The sequence below is a fragment of the Sarcophilus harrisii genome, chromosome X (genome assembly GCF_902635505.1).
Source record: "Sarcophilus harrisii chromosome X, mSarHar1.11, whole genome shotgun sequence".
Lineage (NCBI taxonomy): Eukaryota > Metazoa > Chordata > Mammalia > Dasyuromorphia > Dasyuridae > Sarcophilus > Sarcophilus harrisii.
In genome coordinates, this window is record NC_045432.1 from 49,412,730 (window position 1) to 49,436,423 (window position 23,694).

A 23,694-nucleotide genomic window follows, 5' to 3' on the forward strand; every position below is an offset into this window, starting at 1 on the left:
TGAATGAAATAAAAATAGAGGCTGCTGAAATTCAGAGGGGGGAGTTGCCAAGATCATTGACAAGGAATACATTCTTGTAGGCTTCAAATATTTGTGGAAAATGTTGGATTTTTAAAAAGGTGTTCAAAACAAATGTTAATGTCAGAGAGTGAAAATTGAAGGAGTGCTTTGTTTTTACTATTTTTGAAATCTAAAATTACATGCTCTTATGTTCTGCTTACTGAGATAAGCAGGACTGACCCTCTTTATAAGCAGCCGTCTGTCTTAATGAAGTACTTGACCTTCTGATCTCCTCTTCAAATACCCCTGCTTTTCCTCTCAGCTCTCCCCTGGATGTGCCTTTCCTTTTCTGGCTCACCAAGCTGAGACCAGCCAGCAAGAACTTGTTGGCCTTATTGTATCCTCCCAACTCTGCTCTTTCTATGGAAAGAGTGTTCTTTACCCTTCTTACCCAATTATGCAATGGAATCAGACTTAGTTCTTTCCACAGCCTCACCCCTAACAACTGATCACTTTCTTTGGCTTCTTGAGTTTATCTTCTCAGCATCTCTTCTTTCCATCCCTTCTCTCTACCCATACCGCAGCCACTATAGCCCAGGCTCTGATAGCCTACCTCTGAATCAGAATTCCTGCATTCAGTTTCTCCCCTTCTCTTACCCCTTTGCATCAGCTGCCTAAGTCATATTTTTAAATGCAGTTCTGATCACATATCTAATTGGTTCTCACTCTCACTGAAATTTGCCTATTCTTATTTCTTCCTATCAAGGAAAACTTGCTTTTGTTTTCCAAGGTAATAATTTTCATATAAGATAAATGTATTCATCATGATATATGTCTACGTGATGATTACAACAGAATATCTACCTAGAGCAAAATAATGAGAGAGGGCTAAAAAAGACTCCCTGAATGTCAGCTTTTCCATTTCTTTCTCTTGAAAATGTCGTTTTTTTTAAGCAATGGTCTTTTGATTGGTCATTTTTCAGTTACATCCAAATTTTATCACAACATTTGGGGTTTTCTTGACAGAGATACTGGAGAGCTTTGCCATTTCCCTCTCCAGCTCATTTTACAGATGAGGAAACTGAGACAGGGTGAAGTGACTTGCCTAGGGTCACACAACTAGTGAGTGACTGAGGCTGGATTTGAACTCAGGAAGAAGATTCTTCCTCATAACATGCCTGGGACTCTATCCTCTGTACCTTCTTGCTATTTTGTAAAATAATTCCTTAAACTGTTTATGTGGGCCTTCCACCCTTCTTAAACTTCCTGTGAGCTGATGAGAAATGGCCTTCCCTAGATGACTGATCTAAAAAGACTGTTAAAGGCAAGGTAGTCTGCCCAACTTTCATTTCCCCACAAATTAATAAGCATTTCTTCTCTCCTTCCTACCAAATTTCACATTAATATAAGAAAAATGTGCACAGTCAAATGAAACTAATTTCTCTGCTGTCCTTGTCTGTAGACATATGTGTCATTCTGCGTTTGGAGTCTGTCACTCTCTGGCAGGAGGTGGTCAGTAGCATTCATCTTAATGCTCTGGAATCATTGCACTGATCAGATATGTCTTTCAAAGTAATTTTAAAATAATGTGATTGTAGAAATCATTTCTAGTCCTACTCACTTCATTCTCTCTTGATTCATACAGCTGGTCCCACTTTTCTATGAAATAATTCGTTGTTATTTCTTATAGCGCAACAATAATATCCATGGTCAATCACAAAATAATGATGAAATACGTATTATGTGCCAGGCACTGTGCCAAGCCCGAAGGATACAAAAGGGGGCAAAAGACCATTTTAGCCATCAAGGAACTCACATTCTAATAGATTACTTTCCATTCATATACTGTGGCATACTTACCTGTTCCTTAACAGAAAATCACTCTTTCTGCCTAGAAGCATTAGCATCTAATCTGTGCTTCAAAGAAACTTTGGAATTCTAAGAGATGAAGGTGGAGAGGAGATCTCTTTCAGACATGGATAATTGCCTGTACAAAGGCATGGATATAAGACAGAGGATATCATATGCAAGAAATAGTGAAAAAGGCTAGTTTGACTGTAAAAAAGAGTATATGAAGGTCTTTCCCTGTTCTCAGTTTGTTTGAAACAACATCTATTCAGTAATTAAGGTTGATGTCTAAAGTCTTTTCCAAAACTAACATTCTTTGGAAAATAAGTCATTGGTTTTACAGGAGGGGTCTTGATGTGATTAAAGCTCCTATGTGATCTTATGTACCTATTTACTTTTCTCTCTCTTTTTTTCCTTCCTTACTTTCTCCCTTCCTTTTCCTTTGCTTCTCTCTTGCCTATACTAAGCTTAGCCTTTGAGTGGTCCATTGACCATTGCTTAGTTCCCTTGTTAAAGGGATGCTTTTTGCCCCCATTATAGTCGATTCAGAAATTAGAAGTAAGAATTTAAAAATTTATTTCATTAGGACTGCTAGGCCAAAGAGGCTCATCTTTTCTCCCTTTAAGGAGCCCCTCTTTTGTGGACCCATATGGATCCTGATTTAATTTTGGGGAGAGCGGCGAAAATTTATCTGAATTCTTGTAAAACACTGGACACCCATAATTTCTTCAGGGAAGACTGATTCATGTTGGAAATGCAACCAGATATCCAAACTCGCCCTTTCAAGAAGGCTAATTTAAAAAGGTAGAAAATCCCTCAGAAAAGCCACAGTAAGATATGGGACTCCCTACAAAAAGGATTAATCACCCGAGGTTCTTTACTGAGGATTTCTTGGCCATTAGGCATAGTTTAACATGTTGACCTATAGTACCTAAGGATTTCACGTGATATGTTTGGGCTTAGGTCACTATAGAGCAAACCATCTATTTTTGCTCAAAAATCTAACAAAATGAAAGCAGATGAGAGGGATAAGTTGTTACACTGAACTTTTAACAATGAGTTCTCATGAACCATTTCTCCAGCAAACCCCTTTCCCCCAGCAAAAACATTTACTGCTCTGCTCCTGAATAAAAACTAACCAGTAGACTCAGCCTCTCTAAGACTAGAAATTAGAGCAGAACTTTTCGGTTTGCATTGATAGAGTGAGATTCCACAATAGAAATTCCTATACAGTTCATATATTACTGAAATAATTGGCCTGCTCTGCTTCTAGTCCTCAACTCCTAACAATTCTTTACACATAAGAGGTATTTAATGAATGTTTGTAGAATAAAAGAATTTTCTGAAGATTTAACCCTGAATGTGTTCTTAATCTTAAAGTGATTCTAAAACTCTGAAAACCAGGAATAATACAACTTCACTATTTCAGGCCATTTACCTACAAAGTAAAAATCACAAACTAAGTACTCATCCTGGGAATTATAGTTATTCAAAGTAGAAAGAATAGAGTGTAATCTAAAATTCAAGAAGTCATGGAAATAAACTTTTTTCTCTCATAGAATAAACCAAATAATGTTAACTATCATTAAAATATTTGTCTTCATTGAAAATATTAGTCTATGGCAATAGGGAAATTTTAAATTTTAATTAAATATAAAATTATGTTTTCAAAAATGTAATAATTAGATCTTTCTTACCTATGTTTTACAACTGGATCTCAAATTTATAAATATAGAGAACTCCTGGTAAAGAGATTTTTCTATCAGTGTAGACTGGCACCTTCTCTACACTTTATGGCTTTAGAGTTTCCTGAGTCCTGGAGAGATTCAGTGACTTGCTCAAGATCAGGCAGTCATTTCTATGAAACTGCTTTCCAGTTTTTCTAATAGGGCTTCTCAAATAGAAAGGTTTGAGTTTTTTTCTCTCAAGTAATTTATGTTATCTAGTTTATAAAATACTGGATTGTTGACGTCATTTGTTTTTGATTCTTCCATTGCTAGGTATCTTCCATTGATCTTTTCTATTTTTAACTAGTTCCATCCATGGAGCTTGATGATTGGGAACTTATTATTTTACGGTGTGAGGTGCTATCTTTGCTTTATTCCTATGTTTTCTCCCATTATTTCCCTCTCCCTTTTGTTCCTCCAAATGAATTTTGTTATTTTATATCACTCTATAAAATATCACCATGGTAATTTGATTGGTATAGCAACTAAATCTGTAAATTAATTTAGGTAGTATTTTTAATTTTTAGCATCATTGAGTCCATAAGCTATAGGGAAGCTAAGTGACACAGTGGACAGAATGCTATGCCTGCAGTCTGGAAGACTCATCTTCCAGAGTTCAAATGTAGCCTCAGACGCTAGCTGTGTGACTCTGGGCAAGTCATTTAATCCTGTTTCCCTAAGTTTCTTGCTCCAACTGGTAAATAACATCTGGTTTGGAGGCTATAAGTCCCAGGTAACCAAGTTTTCCAGCATCACGTCTCCATACAGCTCTTTCTGGGAAGGGCACAGGTATTCACCTTCCTTCTGGGTGAAAACCACAGCTACATCTCTGAATGTCATGGATGCCTGATGAAACATGAAAAAAACTTAAGAGAAGCATAAAAAGATAAAAAGGAAAGAGGAAAAAAACTATGTGTTTTTCAAAAGGTTAAAAAGTTTGCATCCCTATATGAGAAGATGATATCTTTAACTTGTGACAATTGAATCTTTGTTAGGGGTATACCTAGAGTATGTAGATATAAACTGACTTTTTGTGATGATATGAAAAAGAAACTTAGGGGTTAAAAAGGATTGGACTGGAAGAAGAGGAAAGGGGAATTAAACTGGGGTCAATTACATCATATGAAGAGACAGAAAAGACCTATTACAGTTGAAGGAAAGAAGGGAAAGGGATGAGCAATGTGTGGACTTTATTCTCATTGAATTTGGCTCAAAGAGAGAATATCAGACATATTTAGTTTGACAGAGAAACTTTTCTCAACCTATAGGGAAATAGGAGAGGGATGGTAAAGGAAAGAAGTAGGCTAATAGAAGGGAGAACAGAAATAGAAGGAGAAAGGGATAAGAAAGAGGGTAAAAGCTATAAAAGTGCTTGAATGAGGTAGTGGTCAGAAGGAAAACACGAAAAGAATGAAAGGGGGAAGGAAAGAGAAAAGTATAACTTGGGGAAAATAAGATGGTGGGAAATGCAAAGTTTGTAATTTTAACTTTGAATGTGAATGGGATGAACTCATAAAATGAAAGCAAAGAGCAGACTAGATTAAAAGGCAGAATCCCATAATATGTTGTATACGAGAAACACATTTAAAACAGTTATACATAAAGAGTAAAGGTAAAATCCTGGAGTAGAATCTATTATGCTTCAGTGGAAGTTAAAAAAAAAAAGCAGAGATATTGATCTTGATCTCAGATCAAACAAAAGCAGCAATAGATGTAATTAAAAGAGATAAGGAAGGAAACTTCATTTTGCTAAATGGTAAAATAAATAATGAAGTAATATCAATACTAGACATATATGCACCAAATCATTTATTATCCAAATTCCTAGAGGAGAAATTAAGATTGCTGCAAGAAAAAATAGACAGCGGGGTATCTCAACCTTGCTCCATCAGGATTAGATAAATTGAAACACAAAATAAATGAGAGAGAAGTTAAGGAGGTAAATAGAATTTTAGAAAAGTTAAGTATGATAGAACTTTGGAGAAAATTTAATGGAGATAGAAAAGAATATACTTTTTTTCTCAGCAGACCATGTATTAGGACATTAAAAACCTCAAAATCAAGTGCAGAAAGACACAAATAGTAAATGTCTCTTTTTCAGATCATGATGCAATAAAAATTGCACGTAATAAAGAGCTAGGAAAAGTAGACCAAAATTAATTAATCTCATTAATATTAAATAATTGAATCCTAAAGAATGAGTTTGCGAAGCAACAAATCATAGACACCATCGATGATTCCATCCAAGAGAATGACAATAATGATACAACATGCCAAAATTTGTAGGATGCAGCCAAAACAGTTCTTAAAGGAAATTTTTTATCTTTATATGCTTCCTTGCATAATATAGAGAAAGAAAAGATGAATGAATTGGGCATGCAACTAAAAAAGCTAGAAAAAGAATAAATTAAAACCCCTTAATTAAAAAACAAATTTGAAATTCTGAAAATAAAAGGGCATGTTAATGAAATAGAATTAAAGAAATAGAAAACTATTGAACTAATAGACAACCTAAGAGTTGCTCTTATGAAAAAAACCCAACAAAACTGATAAACCTTTAGTTAATTTGATTAGAAAAAGGAAAGAAGATTAAATTGCTAGTATCAAAAATGGAAAGGGTGAACTTTCCACCAATGAAGAGGAAATTAGAGCAATAATTAGTAGCTATTTTGCCCAACTATATGGCAATAAATTTGATAACTTAAGTGAAATGGAGGAACATTTACAAAAATATAGATTGCCCAGATTACCAGAGAAGAAAATTTATTACTTTTAGAAAAAGAAATTGAACAAGCTATTAATCAACCTCCCTAAGAAAAATCTCCAGGACCAGATAGATTTACAAGTGAATTCTTCCAAACATATAAAGAACAATTAATTCCAATATTATGTAAGCTATTTGGAAAAATAGGAAAAGAAGGACTTCTACTAAATTCCTTTTATGACACAGATATGGTACTGATACATAAACCAGGTAGAGTCAAATCAGAAAAAGAAACTTATAGACCAATTTCCTTAATGAATATTGAGGCAAAAATCTTAAATAAAATATTACCAAAGAGATTACAGAAAATCATCCCCAGGATAATACACTATGACCAAGTAGGATTTATACCAGGAATTCAGGGCTGGTTCAATATTAGGAAAACTATTAGCATAATTGACTGTATCAATAACCAAGCTAACAAAAATCATATGATTATCTCAAAAGATACAGAAAAAGCATTTGACAAAATGCAACACTCATTCCTATTAAAAACACTAGAGAGTATAGGAATAAATGGAGTTTTCCTTAAAAAGACCAGTAGTATCTGTTTAAAATTATCAGCAAGCATCATGTGTAATGGGAACAAACTAGCCATTCCCAATAAGATCAGGAATTAAACAAGGTTGTCTGTTATCACCATTACTATTCTATATTTTTTAGAAATGTTAGCTTTAGCAATAAGAGAAGAAAAAAGTTAAAGGAATTAGACTAGGTAATGAGGCAACCAAATTATCACTCTTTGCAGATGATATGATGGTATACTTAGAGAATCACCTATAAGATGGCTAGACAAAATTCCCAGCTTTAGCAAACTTGCATGATATAAAATAAACCCACATCAATCATAAACACTTATATGTTACCAACAAAGTCCTGCATCAAGAGATAGAGGGAAAATCCCATTTAAAATAACTGTAGATTATATAAAATATTTGGGAATCTACCTGCCGAGACAAAGTCAGCAACTGTATGAATACAACAATAAAACACTTCTTACACAAATAAAGATAGATCTATACAATTGGAAACATATATCACTTGCTCATGGGCAGGCCAGACTAATATAATAAAAATGACAATTCTGCCTTAATTAATTTACTTATTCAGTTCCATGCTAATCATACTTCCAAGAAATTACTTTACAGAGCTAGAAAAAATAATACCAAAACTCATCTGGACAAATAAATGGTCAAGAATTTCAAGGGAATTCATGAAAAAAATTACAAAGGAATGTGGTTCAGTTGTACCAGTGTTAAAACTATATTATAAAGCAGCAGTCATCAAAACAATTTGGTACTGGCTAAGAAATAGAGTAGTGGATCAATGGAATAGATTGGTTTCAAAAGATATAATAGTCATTGACTACAGTAATCTAGTATTTGATAAACCCAAAGACTCCAGATTCTGGAATAAGAACTCAGTGTTTAACAAAAATTGCTGCTAAAACTGGAAATTAGTTTGGCAAAAACTAGACATTGACCAACACCTAACACCATATATCAAGATAAGGTCGAAGTGAGTTTCTGATTTAGACATACAGGGTGGTACTATAAGGAAATTAGGAGAACAGGAAATAGTGGACTTCTATGATATGTGAAGAAGGAAGGCATTTATGGCCAATGAAGAACTGGAGCACATTATGGAATGCAAAATGGATAGTTTTGATTATATGAAGTTAAAAAAGGTTTTGTACAAACAAAACTAATACAAACAAAATTAGAAAGGAAGCAATAAACTGAGAAAAATTTTTACATCCAAGGGTTCTGATAAAGGCCTCATTTCTAAAACATAGAGAGAATTGACTCAAATATATAATACATGGCATTCTCCAATTGATAAATGGTGAAAGGATATGAACAGACAATTTTCAGATGAAGAAATTAAAAACTATTTCTAGTTAAATGAAAAAATGCTCTAAATCACTATTGATCAGAGAATTAAGACAACTCTGGGGTACCATTATATACTTCTCAGATTGGCAAAGATGGCAGAAACAGATAACGAATGTTGGAGGGGATGTGGTGAAACTGGGACACTAATACATTGTTAGCGGAGTTTTAAACTGATCCAACCATTCAGGAGAACAATCTAGAACTATGTCCAAAGGGCTATCAAACTGTGCATACCCTTTGATGCAGCAGTGTCTCTACTGGGCCTGTATTCCAAAGAGATTATAAGAAGGGGAAAAGAGCCACTTGTGCAAAAATGTTTGTAGTACCCCTTTTGGTTGTGGCAAGGAACTGGATGCTGAGTGGATACCCATCAGTTTGAGGATGGCTGAATAAGTCATGGAATATGAATGTGATGGAATATTATTGCTCTATAAGAAATGATCAGCAGAATGATTTCAGAGAGACCTGGAGAGACTTACATGAACTCATGATGAGTGAAGTTATTAGAACCAGGAGAAGACTGTACAGGGCAACAGTAAGATAACACCATGATCCATTCTGATGGGTCTTGCTCTTTTTAACAATGAGGCCAGTTCCGATGGTCTTGTGGTGAAGAAAGCCATCTGCACCCAGAGAGGACTGTGGGGACTTAGTGTGGATCACAACATAAAGTTTTCACTTAAAAAAAATCAGAGATTTACAACATATAACAATAAATTACCACTTCAAGAAAAGAAAAATAATAGAAGAAAATATATTTATGTATCCATCTTTACTTCCTTGTAGGTTGTTCTTTTGTCTCTGCTGCACGCTTTTCTTTGCTTTATTAGTTTTCCCTTTTCATCCCTTTCACCCCCACCAAATGGGCTTTAGTTAAGCAAGGATATATTTATGTGTACATGTATAGATATATACATACATATACTCACATTATCTTTCCTATCTCTACTGATGCTTTTATTCTGCTCCTTAACTTGCCTTGCTATTCCTCCATCTCCCCCATCCATGGATCTTTGTCTTTTCCCCACACCCTTTGCTTCCCCTTCTGCCCATCCTCCTCTCTTATTTCTTTATATATTTTGGAGAATCCCATACTTTTCATGATATATTAGTGTTGCATATTTAACCCATTCCTGATGTGAGTAGCTTTTCAGAACTATGAGCCCTCCTCTCCCCTCTAATGCCTCTGTCTATTCTTCCTCTGATCCTCTTCCCCAATTTTTTTGAGCTGCTCAATTGCTGGTGCCAGTCTTAAACATATTATATACACTTCTATATAAAAACTTAAACAATTTGTCCATGTGAAGTTTCTTGAAATTGATCTTTGAAATTGGCTCTTATATGTTAAATTTTCCATTGAGTTTGACTTTGATTGAAAGAAGGTCCTGAACCAGGAGATCATTATATGCTTCAACAACAGTACTATATGATGACCAGTTCTGATGGATCAGGCCATCCTCAGCAACGAGATCAACCAAATCATTTCCAATGGAGCAGTAATGAACTGAACCAGCTATGCCCAGAGAAAGAACTCTGGGAGATGACTAAGAACCATTACATTGAATTCCCAATCCCTATATTTATGCCCACCTGCATTTTTGATTTCCTTCACAAGCTAATTGTACAATATTTCAGAGCCTGATTCTTTTTGTACAGCAAAATAACAGTTTGGTCATGAAAAGAAAAAAAAGAAAGAAAGAAGGTCCTGAAAATCTGCAAGTTTATTGAATGTCCATATTTTTTTCATTCACTATTATGGATGATTTTGCTGGATATGATATTTTTTTGGCTGCAGGCCTAGCTCTTTTGATTTCCAGTATATATGATTCCTGGGTCTACTGTCTTTTATTGTGGCTGCTGTGTAAGTCCTGTATAATTCTAATTGTAGCTCCAGTGTGTGTGATTTTTTTTCTTGTTTCTTGAAAGATTTTCTCTTTGATCTGGGGGGGGTTTAAATCTGGCAGTAATATTCCTATATGTTTTCCAAAGGATCTCTTTGAAGTGGTAAGTGAATTTTTTCTATTTCTACTTTCTCCACATGTCTTATTACTCCAGGAAAATTTTCAATTATTTCTTGTATTATTGTGTCAAGGTTCTTTTCTTGTCACAGCTTTCAGGTAGTTCAATTATTCTCCAGATCTGTTGTTTTTCTTATAAGATCTTTCACATTCTGTTCTATTTTTTCACTCTTTATATACCGTTTTGTTATTTCTCGGTGTCTTAGCTTCACTGGCTTCCCCTTGCCCAGTTCTAATTTTCAAAGAGTTATTTTCATCTTCAGGACTCTGTATCTCCTGTTCTAGTTGGTTAATTTTTTTCATAACCTTCTTGTTTTTCTTGGATTTTTAAAAATTTTAATATCTCTCATTTGATTTTTACATTCTTTTTTTGAGTTCTTCTATAAATTCTCTCTGGGCAGGGAGCCATTTATCATTACTCTGTGGAATAGAAGAAGCTTTTTTCATTTCAGTGTCCTCCTCTGAAAAGGAAGTCCAGTTTTCCCTGTTCCCATAGTAAGTTTCTATGGTTGGCTTCTTCTTTGCCAATACATTTTTTTGAAAGAGATGTAATAGTGTAAGCTCCTCTAATCGTAGGGTGGGGGAATGGTGCCTCTAACTTCGCTTCAGCTCTCTCCTCTGACCTGGAACTCTAACGCAAAAGTTCCCTACTCCTGCAAGTGCTCACAGCCAGCAGAGTCCCTGCCTTACTGCCTCTGCAGTTACTGGGTGTACTGGTTCTTTCCATCCTGGGGCCATATCTCTGCAGCACAGCTGGCCCTGGCATTCATAATCAGCCAAGGTTCCCTCAGCCTGGGAATCTGACTCAGACCTCCAATTCTTCACGCATTTCAGGAGGTAAAAGTTCTCAGTGCTCCTGCTGAGGTTCCAGCCACACCCAGCTAGCACCAGTGCTCCAAACTTTGTGTTTCCCTGGAGTTAGCCTGAGGGTGTTTGCACTTCATTCTGATTGAACCCAAGTCTAAGATCTTTATTTGATCTTCTGGATTGTACCTGGAGCACCCCTGTTCTACCGCAAGTTTTCTTGATCTTTCAAATCTATGTTTGCCCTGAGGCTCAAATTTGTTATATTTATGGGGGAAATCTAGAGAGCTTGAAATTTGCTGACCTATTCTGCTATCTTCTCAGAATCTTCCATCTAGTTGGGAAATATGCAACAAAATGTGACTTTATATGGGGTTTTCTTTTGTGGTTTGCCATTTCCTTTATTTTATAGATGAGGAAACTGAGGCAGACAGGGTGAAGTGATGTGTCCAAGATCATACAACTAGTGTCTGAGTCCAGTTTTGAATTCATGATGTAAGTATCTAGCTGCCCATATCTGATTTAGTCCCCCTTTCTATTTGAGTTTGACCCCATTGCTATATTTCCCAAGAAAGTCAAAGAGGGGTAGTTGTTCAATTATATCTCTCATTGTGAGCCAATTTGGGGTTTTCTTGAGAAAGATATTAGAGGGATTTGCCATTTCCTTCCCTAGCTTATTTTACATATGAGGAAACTGAGGCAAACAAGGTTGAGTAACTTGCCCGGGGTCATACAGCTAATAAATATCTGAGGCCACATTTGAACTCAGGAGGAGGAATCTTCCTGACACCATACTTTATCCACTGTGCTACCTAGCTGCCTCCGAAAGAAAAATTCAATTTAACAAAATATTCATAGCAGCTCTGTTTATGGCAGTGAAGGACTGTCAATTGGGAGACTGCCCATTAATTGGCCAATGACTAAAATAGCTGCAGAATAGAATGTAATGAAATTGTATTATATACTAACAGAATGATGAATATGAGGGTTCAGAGATATGTGAAAATATTTATATGAATTGAAGTTGATTGAATTAAGGAGAAACAAGAGAACAATAAACAAAGTGACTATTTTAAGGTGAATGAAAGCTCACTAAAAGGAAGATGCACCATAAATAATGGGGAAATCAATGAAGAGATAATGATGAATACTTTTTTCCTCACAGCAGAAAAGTAGAGTCTATAAAGACAGTGGTTATGTATATATTTTCAGACATGGTCTCATTATGAAATGTTTTTGCTTAACTATTTTTCTTTGTCACAAGAGATGATTCAGCCTGGAGGGCTGTAACTGCCATTTAAAGGTAAAATCCATCAATATGACATTTTTAAAAGAATCTGGGGAATGAGGATGACTCAGTGTAAAGGGTCTGAAAAGTTGATCTGGCTATACATCCCATTGGGCTACACATCCAGAGCTTTTTGTATTTCTTAAATGAAATAAAATTTTTACAATCCTCAGCACAGTGTCTGGGATGTCATAGGCATACATGGCTAGTCTCTTCTCTTCTGATACCAGCGCCTCTCCTTTGACTTGGGTGACCCTAGATAAATCACCCAGTCTCTCTTCATCTGTTTTGTCGTGTACTCAATGATTTCCACCTCTTATGGTCTTTTCTTCCTTCAAGGTTTGATCTAGATGTTTCTTGATCCCCAAAGTCCCTCTGGCCTACTTGGGGATATTTTCTTCCTCATTTTTGCCTTTGCAATCACTAAAGGTCAAAACAGGTTTAAACTTGTGATCTGAATGCCTGTGATTATGCCTCAGTTAAAAAGAGAAAACTCACACGCTGGGCTTGGGATCCTAGCCATTTGCTAGAAAAATTCCTTCTCTCTCGTCTTGAGAGAAAAGGGACACAGGGCAGGCCACTTTATCTAAAGATCTATCTATATCTATCTGTATTCATATTTCTATCAATGTTTATGTATCTTTTTGTGTGTATGCATATATATATGTCTGATCAATGTTTATCTATGTGTCCTTTTGTATATATATATGTCATAAATATAAATATGTGACATATACATGTATGTGCATATGTATATATTTTGTACATATATGCATATTGCATGTCTGACTCCAATTTTACAAAATAAAGGGGGACATTTAGACATGGATGCCAAATGTCTTCAATTGAAGTAAGGCAAGGAAGGAGAGTAAGGCTGCCTCATTTTCTATATCTCTTTTTTCCTTTCAGCATGCCGGCCACGTTACTGAATATCCCCGCTCAGCCAGTCTTAGATTTTGCTCCTTCAGCTTTCCCACTCATGAGTTGTAAAAGAGATGCCGACCCACGCCAGCAGCTGTTGTTGGTCCCCCAGTGCTGCTCTGGTTTTCTGCCTTTTTATCTGTGGATGATCCTTTTTTCCTACTCTAGCCCCAAACTGGCCTCCGGTTGTCTCATATTAGTTTTTTCTTTTCCCAGACTGGGAATAAATGCAATTCCTGTGACCCTTAGCAACTTGGGCTCCCTTACCTGGCTGCCAGTCTAAGCCTAGCTTGAAGGCCTGTTAAGTAACGTTTGTTTGTTATTTACACACAGCTGGCGTACCCCTTGAAAACATACAGTTTGAGGGTAGGAGCTAGCTTAATCTTGTCTCAGTATCCTCAGCAGCTAGTGTGGTGTGCTGTCTCTACCACCACCACCACCACCACTTGCTTATTGTAATATCCACTCTTCTCTAGACTCCTATAAATCCCCATGTAGAAGAGTTCCACATAGAAAGCTTTTGCTGAATCTGATCATGTATAGAACTATCTAAACCCCAATGTTTCTCTGGTAAACATAAGGTGACAAATTTTATCACCTAAGGGAAACTTTCCTTTTATGAAATGCAGCGACTAGGTGGTATAACTTAGAACTTAGGGGCCCTCACCAAAAAAAGCAAGAAAAGTTCCATTTACCCTGTCAGTTGCATAATAACTAGATGACTAAATACAATGACTAGAGGAGCTTAGGGAGCATGAAGAGAGAATAGGCAACAACTGACAGGAATTGTCCTTGGCCCAGTGCCTGACACACAGTAAGTGCTTTACAACTGTTTTCTTGCCTGACTAATGAGATGCTCTGAATTCTGGGTGTTTCTTATGTCCTCTTGAAAGGTGTCTCTGCACATTTATTCTTTCAGATAAGCTAATAAATTTGAATGATGTATATAATGAAAAGTTTCAAATCTAAGAGAGCTCCTGGATGCACTAAGAGGTTATGTGACTTGTCAGGATTCATAAAATATATTAGCAGTGGAGAACTGAACTCAGATCTTTTAAAATTTTAGGCTACCCCTTGATCTCCATTTTACCTCAGAAGAAAACTTGGCTCTCAAAAACAAAGTGACTGATCTTCAACTTAAGTGTTTCTTGAGCAAGTAGTCTATGCCTTGAGGAAGCTCACATTCAGATCATATTAGCCACTTGTCATTCTGTATGGCACATAAAGGAGAAGTTCACCTCCTCCCATGGAACCTCTATAAAGGATCTACCCATGCCCTGGAGGCCTTCCTTTATGTCTTTCAACCTTTCGGTGCTATACAAACAGCAGTAGAGTTCGCTGTTACGCTTCACTTTTAAAAAATATTTTGTTCATATGTTCTTTGTTAATATTGTACTTCCCACTGACTCTTCATTCCCCTTCATCCCTACTGATAACAAGTATACTCATAGCAGTTTTTATGGATACAAAGACCTCCAAGGATAAGAAACACCATTCAGTGTTATTGTTGATGCCAGCAAATTTTATATATCAGTTTTATTGGTGGATGCCTATTGTTTTTGGATCTGCCATTTCTGTAGAAGCCATCTTCCCAATGATAGTCATCTTCCCTGAGAACTGTCATAACATAACATCTCTTGAAAATCTGGTCACCTGTGCAAAGTGAAAGAGATGCCACGCAGAAGAGAAAGTCAGGATATTGAGATCTAATCTCAGGTTCCCTTACACAAACTTATTTCCTGAATCGAGGTATAAGTAGCTGATTTTGCGTGCCTTGAGTGGCCAAAGCTCCTCCCCCATCCTGGCAAGTTCTAATGAGCTCTTTAAAGTCACACATCCAGAAAGAAGTAAGAGCCAGAGTAGAAAAGCCTTCTCTTCCTTCCAAGTCTAATGAGTGGCTAGCTCTTCTTAGCCCAGTGGTCTGCCTTCTTTAATGCAGCCCCCTTTTCCCTTGCCACAGTTACAGGGCTAAGGAATCATGGCATCATTCCAAATTCCTTTGGTATTGCAGGCACATGTCCCCAGAAGAGGCTAGTTGAGTTCATCCCTCCTTTATACATGCTCAATTTGAAGTGTTCTGGCCAGAGCCAATTGGTGGAAGAGCTTCCCTGAATGCTGTCATTAAACTTATCATAAAAGAAATTGGTTAAGTAAAAATGTAGCTAATACATATTATAGCATTAGAGCACTATTATAGCAGCCACATCTAACACAATATGCGATATATAAAATCCCTAGTCCTCTACCTCTGTTTATTAAGATAGAGGAAGTGTATTTCATCGTCTTTTCCCTAAAATTGAGATGAAGCATTAGGGTTCAGCTACCTTTTGGTGTTGTCTTGCTTTACATTCTTGGAGTTGTTGTGTATATTGTTCCATTGGTTATGGTCACTTCTCTGCTTGAGTTTCTACATAACTTTCCATATTTTTCTAAATTCTTTCCTCTTTGGCACGTGCTAGTTTGTATTCATATGCCACAATTTCAACATTTTTTTTAAAACACTGACAAAGCCTTTTCGATGTTATATTTCTATCTTATCCCATTTCTGGTTACCTACATGTTATCTTTTCTCCCAAGAACTCCTCTTTTTCACTTCCTTATTGCTGCTAAGGGTTCCACGATACTCTCAGAGACTCATTCTTGTTGTCATAAGAGTTGTCATAAGGAAGGGAAAGGGACCTGTATGTGCACAAATGTTTGTGGCAGCCCTTTTTGTAGTAGCTAGAAACTGGAAACTGAATGGATGTCCATCAGTTGGAGAATGGCTGAATAAATTGTGGTATATGAATATTATGGAATATTACTGTTCTGTAAGAAATGACCAACAGGATGATTTCAGAAAGACCTGGAGGGACTTACACGAACTGATGCTGAGTGAAATGAGCAGGACCAGGAGATCATTATATACTTCAACAACAATACTATATGATGACCAGTTCTGATGGACCTGGCCATCCTCAGCAACGAGATCAACCAAATCATTTCCAATGGAGCAGTAATGAACTGAACCAGCTATGCCCAGAGAAAGAACTTTGGGAGATGACTAAAACCATTACATTGAATTCTAATCCCTATATTTATGCCCACCTGCATTTTTGATTTCCTTCACAAGCTAATTGTACAATATTTCAGAGTCTGATTCTTTTGTACAGCAAATAAGTTTGGTCATGTATACTTATTGTGTATCTAATTTATATTTTAATGTACTTAACATCTACTGGTCATCCTGCCATCTGGGGGAGGGGGTGGGGGGTAAGAGGTGAAAATTGGAACAAGAGGCTTGGCAATTGTTAATGCTGTAAAGTTATATATGTGCATATATCCTGTAAATAAAAGGCTATTTAAAAAAAAAGGAAAATATTGATATGGAAGGAAGAAAGATTTAAAGTCATGTACCTAGCTGTGCAGGAAAAAATAAGGATAAGGTAAAAAGATAAGAAGAAACAGATTAAAAAAAATTTAAAAAAGAAATTACCTTATTCTCAGGTCAAGATAATTGATCTTTAGCATCATAATATCATAGAATTTCAGAGTTGAAAAGAATCTCAGGGGGTAGTGGTTCAAACATTTCCCGAGATAGTAGAAAAAAATACTTTTCATCAGGGATGTCAAACTCATAGTCTACTGCAAAAACATAAATGAAATATATGTAATAAAATAAATAAAAATATAATACTATGTAAAAAACAAACAAACAAACAAAAAAACCAACCTAGTTGTCATTCTTGACTCTTCACTATCTCTCATCCCCTGTATCTAATCGAGGTGTCCACTCCTGGCATGTCTACTTTGCTAACTTCTCTTATATATACTCCTCTCTTCTGACACTGTCATTACCCTGGTTCAGGCCTTCAGTCAATTAAACCTTAACTATTATAACAGCTTTTTAGTTGATCTCTCTGTCTCAAGTTTCTCCCCACTCTATGCCATCTTCCTTTCAACTAACAAATTGATCTTTCTAAAGCATGGGTCTGATGCCACTCTCCTATTCGGTGAACTCCACTAGTTCCACCCTATCACCTATAGAATTAAATGTGAAATCCTGTTTGGATTTCGGTCTTTCATAACTTGACTTCTTCCTAAGTTTCCAATCTTCTTATATCTTCCTATCACTCGACTTTGTGAGGAAGTGACATTGGCCTCCTTGCTGTTCCTTGTGCAAGACCCTCCATCTTTAAGCATTTTCTCTGATTGTCCATGCGGTTCCTTTTCATCTCTGTCTCTTGGTTTCCCCTGCTTTTTTCAAGTTCCACCTAAAATGCCACCTTCTACAGAAAGCCTTTCCCAACCTTAGTACCTTCTTCTGTTAATTATTTCCAGTATTTTGTGTACATAGCTTGTTTGTATGTGTTTACAAGTTGTCTTCCCTATTATACTATGAGTCCTTGAGAGCAGGGGCTATCTTTTGCCTTTCTTTGTATCCCCAACTCTTAGCACAGTGCCTGGGACATAATGATTCCTTAATAAATGCTTATTGAGTTTGTAGCAGCCCTTTTTGTGGTGGCAAGGAACTGGAAACTTAGTGGATGCCCATCATTTGGGGAACAATTGAATAAGTTATGGTATGTGAATGTTAATGTTCTATAAGAAAATGTTCTATGTTCTAATTAATTAAGTCTATTGTTCTATAAGAAAAAATCAGCAGAATGATTTCAGAAAGGCCTGGAGAGACTTACATGAATTGATGCTAGTGAAGTGAGCAGAACTAAGACAACATTGTATGCAGCAATAACAAAATTATGTGATGATCAGCTCTGATAGATGTGGCTCTTTTCAACAATGAGGCAATTCAGGTTAATTCCAATAGACTTGTGATGGAGAATGACCAAAAAGAGATGTTTTGGGTTCTTATTGTGTTATCTTGAAAAGTACAGCATAGTCACTCTTTCCAGCAAATTGTGATCATATTCAGATCAAATCAACTACTAATAAAGTAATCTATATTTAGTATCTTTCTAACTGAAGTTAGGGTTCAGATTTTTTATTCCCTTTATAATAAAGAAATTCTTCTCCTGATGCAAACATTTTCTAAATCCAGGTAATCTTTCACAATTCATTTGGAGGATGAAAATTATGACTTAAAATTGGAATATATTACCTTAGAATACAATGGGCTTCCTCTCACTAGAGACCTTTAAGCAAAAGATTTTGGGATACATTGTAGAGATGGTTGTCATTTAAGTTTAGGTTGGACTAGATGACCTCTGAGTTCTCTTTTCAATAAAGAACTTTATGTTTATATAAATCTGGACAGCTCAAATACCTCTAAAATGGTAATGATTAATTGTTTCCTCATTTACAAAATTGTATAGGGAAGGCACTAGTCTGCTCTGAGTCAGTGTGGAAGAGGTTCACTGACCCAGAAAAACTGGGCCACGGAGGAAGTCCTGCTGGCTCTGGAAGCTTGAGTGGCTGACTTAGTACGCAGTGAGTTGCACCAAAATGATTCAAGTGTTAGACCTCTAACCAGTTCTGTCATGCCAGTGGATATGGCTGTGAGAATCTGCCCTGTTCATTCACCACCTCTGAAAAGTTTCCTGGGCCCTTAAGTTGAATTCCAGTGAAGAAATTTTATAGATCAGTTAAAGCCTCTTAAACCGTGTCTCAGCATCAAGCACAAAGCAAAAAACCCCGAAATTATTGGAAATGTTCTCCTGGTCACCCCAAGAAAACTGTTGTGTTTGCAAACTCCAAGGATCCTGTCCCTCACTGCAATCTGTGTCTTCTCAGATTCCCAGGAGGAATCCATGGGGGATCTTGAGTTTGATTTATTAGACCTGGGAGACTACACAACCAGCCTCAAACTTCATGAAGAGAAAAACTTGATTTTGGATTTCCCTCAACCATCAACTGACTATTCAGTTTCTGAAATCATCTTCAGAAGAACTTGGTCAGCCTACAGAACTGTTCTCTGCGAGAGAAAGCTTTGACAGGAACAGTGAAAGTAAGAAAAAAATTGAGTTTTGAGAAGAAAGTCCAGGTCCCCATTACCTTTGAGACATGGAAGACCTATACTGATATGGACTGTGTCTATATGAAAAATGACTATGGAGGCTCTGATACTGATACGTTTTGCTTTTTCATTGACTTGCCTCTTGTCATTCCAACTCAAGAGAAATTGAGTTCTGCATTTCTTAAAACAGTGGCGGGCATGTATTCTGGGATGATAATGAGGGTCAGAATTATAAAATTGTCCACGTGCAGTGGAACCACAAAGAGTGCAGCCACAGACAACTTAACAGGAGTGTACATTCCACCAGACACCAAGGGAGCCCTTGAGATATTGCAGAACTTCCTGGAAGGAATTTGTAATCTTTCAAAGGTTTTTGGTTTGTACATCCACAAGTGAAAGACTAAGGAAAACTATCAATGCTCAGATTTCAATATGCATCTGAATGAATACCTAGGAGAGCTTGTAGGTGTATCTGGTATAGTCAGTACAAATAAACAAGGAGGTGGGCCAAGGGTTGAAAAGAAGGGCAGCCTACTAGATTGCTTTTCAGGAAATCACAAACCACTCTTACTGATCTCAAATCCTAACATTCAATATCCATTTTTTCAATCCAAATATGTTATTGGTATTGCTGTATGGCAACACAACTTGGAATATCATTACCTCTGAAGAATTAAAGATGAGTATCCCACAGAGGGTAATGAAAAAGTGCTCTGGGGCTATCAACAGGCTATATAACATACAACCTCAAAAGTCTAAATGCAGGGGTAAAGCATGTAAACGAGGAGGTGGGAGTAAGGAATACAATAAAAAAGATAATTATAAAGAAAGATAAATCTGAAAACCTTAAGAACTTAGATCAATGCAGTGGCCAACTACAAACCCAGAGGACCGATGATAAAGTGTGCTACTCACATTCTGATGGAAAGGTAATATACCCCAGATACTGCTGACAGCTTGATGTCCAGAGTTCTTCACTGGCACCCTCACAATGTTTGAAGAAATCAAGAGAAACTTCACTGGGAGAATCTCCCGGCTGGACTAGTACCACTGTAACAAAGAATGGATAAGAAAATTGTACAATAAAGAAAACATGAATAAGAATTCACTACAATATCATCCCTAACAGGAACATCTAAAGGACCTCAGTGTTCACAGGGAATCCTTCCTTGACCTGGACTCTTTGCTGAATCTCCTTAAACACAGTGGCAAATACTTTTGGTGAATGTGTTGTATGCTTCAACTGATATATACTTTCCGAATGTCATTGAACAGGATTATTTCTTTTGTTACATCATCTAAGCAAGCATGGATAGTCTTGATTTTTGAACAGGAGACTCCTTGCTATAAAAGAGCCCATAAGGAGGCATTTTATTCTATTGTTTTAAATATTTTTTATAATCAAATGAGCATTATTTGCATCTTCAGTCAGTTATCAAATTGTAAAACTGTGCTCCATTGTTGAAAATGGGTCTTTTTGTTCCCTTGTAGAATCATATTCAATTCTCTTCATAAGTTATTCTTGTTATACACCTTTATCTTTTGACTTTGGGAATAGCATGTTCCAAGATCTTCTTTTCTTTATATATGGTAGTAGTCAAATCTGTGTGATCCTGACTTTGGTTTCTTGATACTTGAACTCTTTCTTTCTGACTGCTTTTAGTATTTTTTTAAATGAGAAACTCTAGACTTTCCTTAAATTGTTCCAAAGAATTATCATTTTGAAGTTTCTTTCGGGAGGTAATTGCTGTATTTTCATTTTGGCTTCTGGTTCTCATATTTCTAAGCAATTTTCATTCATGATTCTTCAAAATATGTCATCTAGGCTTTTGTTCAGGAATTGAGTAGGAGTGGGGAGGGTGTTCTGACTTTCAGATGATTCTTATTTATATTTTTCAGGTTGGTTGTCTGATAATGTATGTTCAGATTTCTCATTCTTTTTTGTTTTAATGAAAAATACTCCAAAAGCCTTAATGGACTTTGAAGTGTTAAGCTTTAAACTTAAGCTTCAAATAGAAAAGAGTGAAGAAGCAAAGACTCCAAGAGACAGTAAGGACTATGGGGGTATTCCAAAAGCTTTAGTGCTTGTATTGTAAGATTAAATTAGGGACAGTTTTGAGTTTTAAGCTTCAAATTGTGTGATGACTTTTGGAACATCCCATATTTCTCACTGTCTCAAGGAAGTCTTTTTAGTCTGTTCTAATTATCAGGGATTCTAGTTCTTGAATCAGGTTTACTACCTTCCTTTCTAAGCTATTAGTTTTCTGTCATGTTAGTTCTTCCCCTATTCTCATTTAATTTAACATTATATTTTCTATCTCTTGTTTTATTTCTTACTTGTTGCTAGATCCTTCTTTTCTCTAAAGTTCTATTTGGACTTATTGTGGAGTTTTCTTTTGAGAGGTTTACCTTTTGGGCTTCTCTCAATATGTACTGTTTCTTCAATGTGTTTAGCATTTTCTTCTGTTTACTCACACCTTCAGCCTCAGTTTCTGGATTGAGTCTCTATCCTTTAGTTGTGGTGATGGGGTAGGCTGTTCTTGCTTAGTCTTTGATGTGATGGCTAAGACAGGGTCCTGTCCTTTCCAGGAACTTCTGGCTCTTAGCCATGATGGCTTTGTCATGGTGGTTTGACTTGGATTTTGGCCTCTTCTCTTTTTTCTCTTTGTAAAATGTAAACCCAGAGTTATCTCTGTCCCTTGTTCTAAACCTGACAGACCCCATTTTGTTGGGGTTAATTGTAGGACATCTGCAAGATATCAGGTATTTTGTTGTCCAGGTGCCAAGTTAACTTTTGGTCCTGCTGTGGTTTCTGTTGGGTTTTAGATGTAGGCTGCCTGGCCACTGGACTGTCCTTGTTTCCTGCTATGATCAAGGGAGAGGCTAATGAGATGCAAGGTTAGGCAAAAGCTGCTTGGGTTTGACTCAGGTTGCCTATGTGACATCTTGGGCATGTCTTTTGCTATGGCGCAGGTCCAAATTGTCTAGGCTTAATTGTGGAAGTTGAACTACCTTTGATTCCTACTGTTGATCTGGATCGCTTATACAATGTGCCTTCTGCATATGTTGATTTGTATCTGCAAGTTTCTGATCATTTTCTTATGTAGCCCTTGACTGGGTAGAGAAGCTTATAGCTCTTTCCTTTTGTTTTTCTTTATCATTGTTCATTCCACTGTTTATTTTGTGTTTGCTTATTTTTTTGTACTTTACCATGAGAATTATTCTGCTCATGTTATAGCCTCAAGGGGCCCATAATCTCAATAAACTTTCCAGTAAAATGCTATTTCCTTTATAAGCACCTCAGAGACTATGATGCTAGGTCCAAGTACAATAGTTTTATTCTCCTCAATAAAGAAAAGTTTCTTGTAATAATTTTTATGAATATTTTCCATTAATATTATTTTCTATAAGAAACGATCAGCAGGATGATTTTAGAGAGACCTGGAGAGACTTACATCAACTGATGCTAAGTGAAATGAGCAGAGCCAGGAGATCATTGTACACGGCAACATCAATATTATACAGTGATTAATTCTGATGAACATGACTCTTTCCAACAGTGAGATGATTGAGGCCAGTTCCAATGATCTTGTGATGAAGAGAGCCATCTATACCCAGAGAAAGGATTGTGAAAACTGAGTGTGGGCCACAACATAACATTTTCACTCTTTTTGTTGTAGTTTGCTTGCATTTTGTTTTCTTTCTCATTTTTTTCTTTTTGATCTGATTTTTCTTGTTCAGCAAAATAATTGTATAAATATGTATACATACATTAGATTTACCATATATTTTAATATGTTTAACATATTGGATTACTTGCCATCTAGGGGAGGGGATGGGGGGAAGGAGGGGAAAATTTGGAATACAAGGTTTTGCAAGGGTCAATGTTGAAAAATTATCCATGCATATGTTTTGAAAATAAAAATCTTTAATAATAATTTTTTTTAAAATGAAAGATTAAACAATGAACATTTTCCATTTTTATTTTATTTGTAGCTTTCTTTCTGTCTTCATCCCTGAACTTCTGGCCCAAATTCACTTAGTTGAATGTATTGCCAAGCTTTGTCTTAGTTTTATACTCCATTGTACTGATAATTGTCTATGTTTTCCCCTGAAATTTTATAGACAAATTGATATTCTAAACTGGTATTTCCTTTGGCAGCCACCTATTTGTCAAATAAGAAAAATGCTTGTTTAAAATTGCATTTTGGAGGCTCTTTTGGTCTTCTTTTAGCAATCAGTATACATTAGTTTAACTTCTGGGTAAAATTAATGTAATCTGTGTCATGTCATTTCTGTTATCCATTTCTCATTTTTAAATTTTTCAATAGGTTGTTTACATAATTTATCATTAAATCTTAATTGTGGGGCTTAATTATTTTTTAATTTTAATTTTTCATGTTTGTATATATATAGCTATTTTGAGATGATGTTCTTATTGTGTGTAGACATCTGACTCAGGAATTACCTGTCTAT

At 36.2% G+C, this 23,694-nt stretch overlaps 1 pseudogene; it reads left to right on the forward strand.

Moving 5' to 3' along the window:
* The first annotated feature begins 17,230 nt into the window (after positions 1 to 17,230).
* LOC100931884 overlaps positions 17,231 to 23,694 on the forward strand; it is a 126,415-nt pseudogene continuing 119,951 nt past the window's right edge.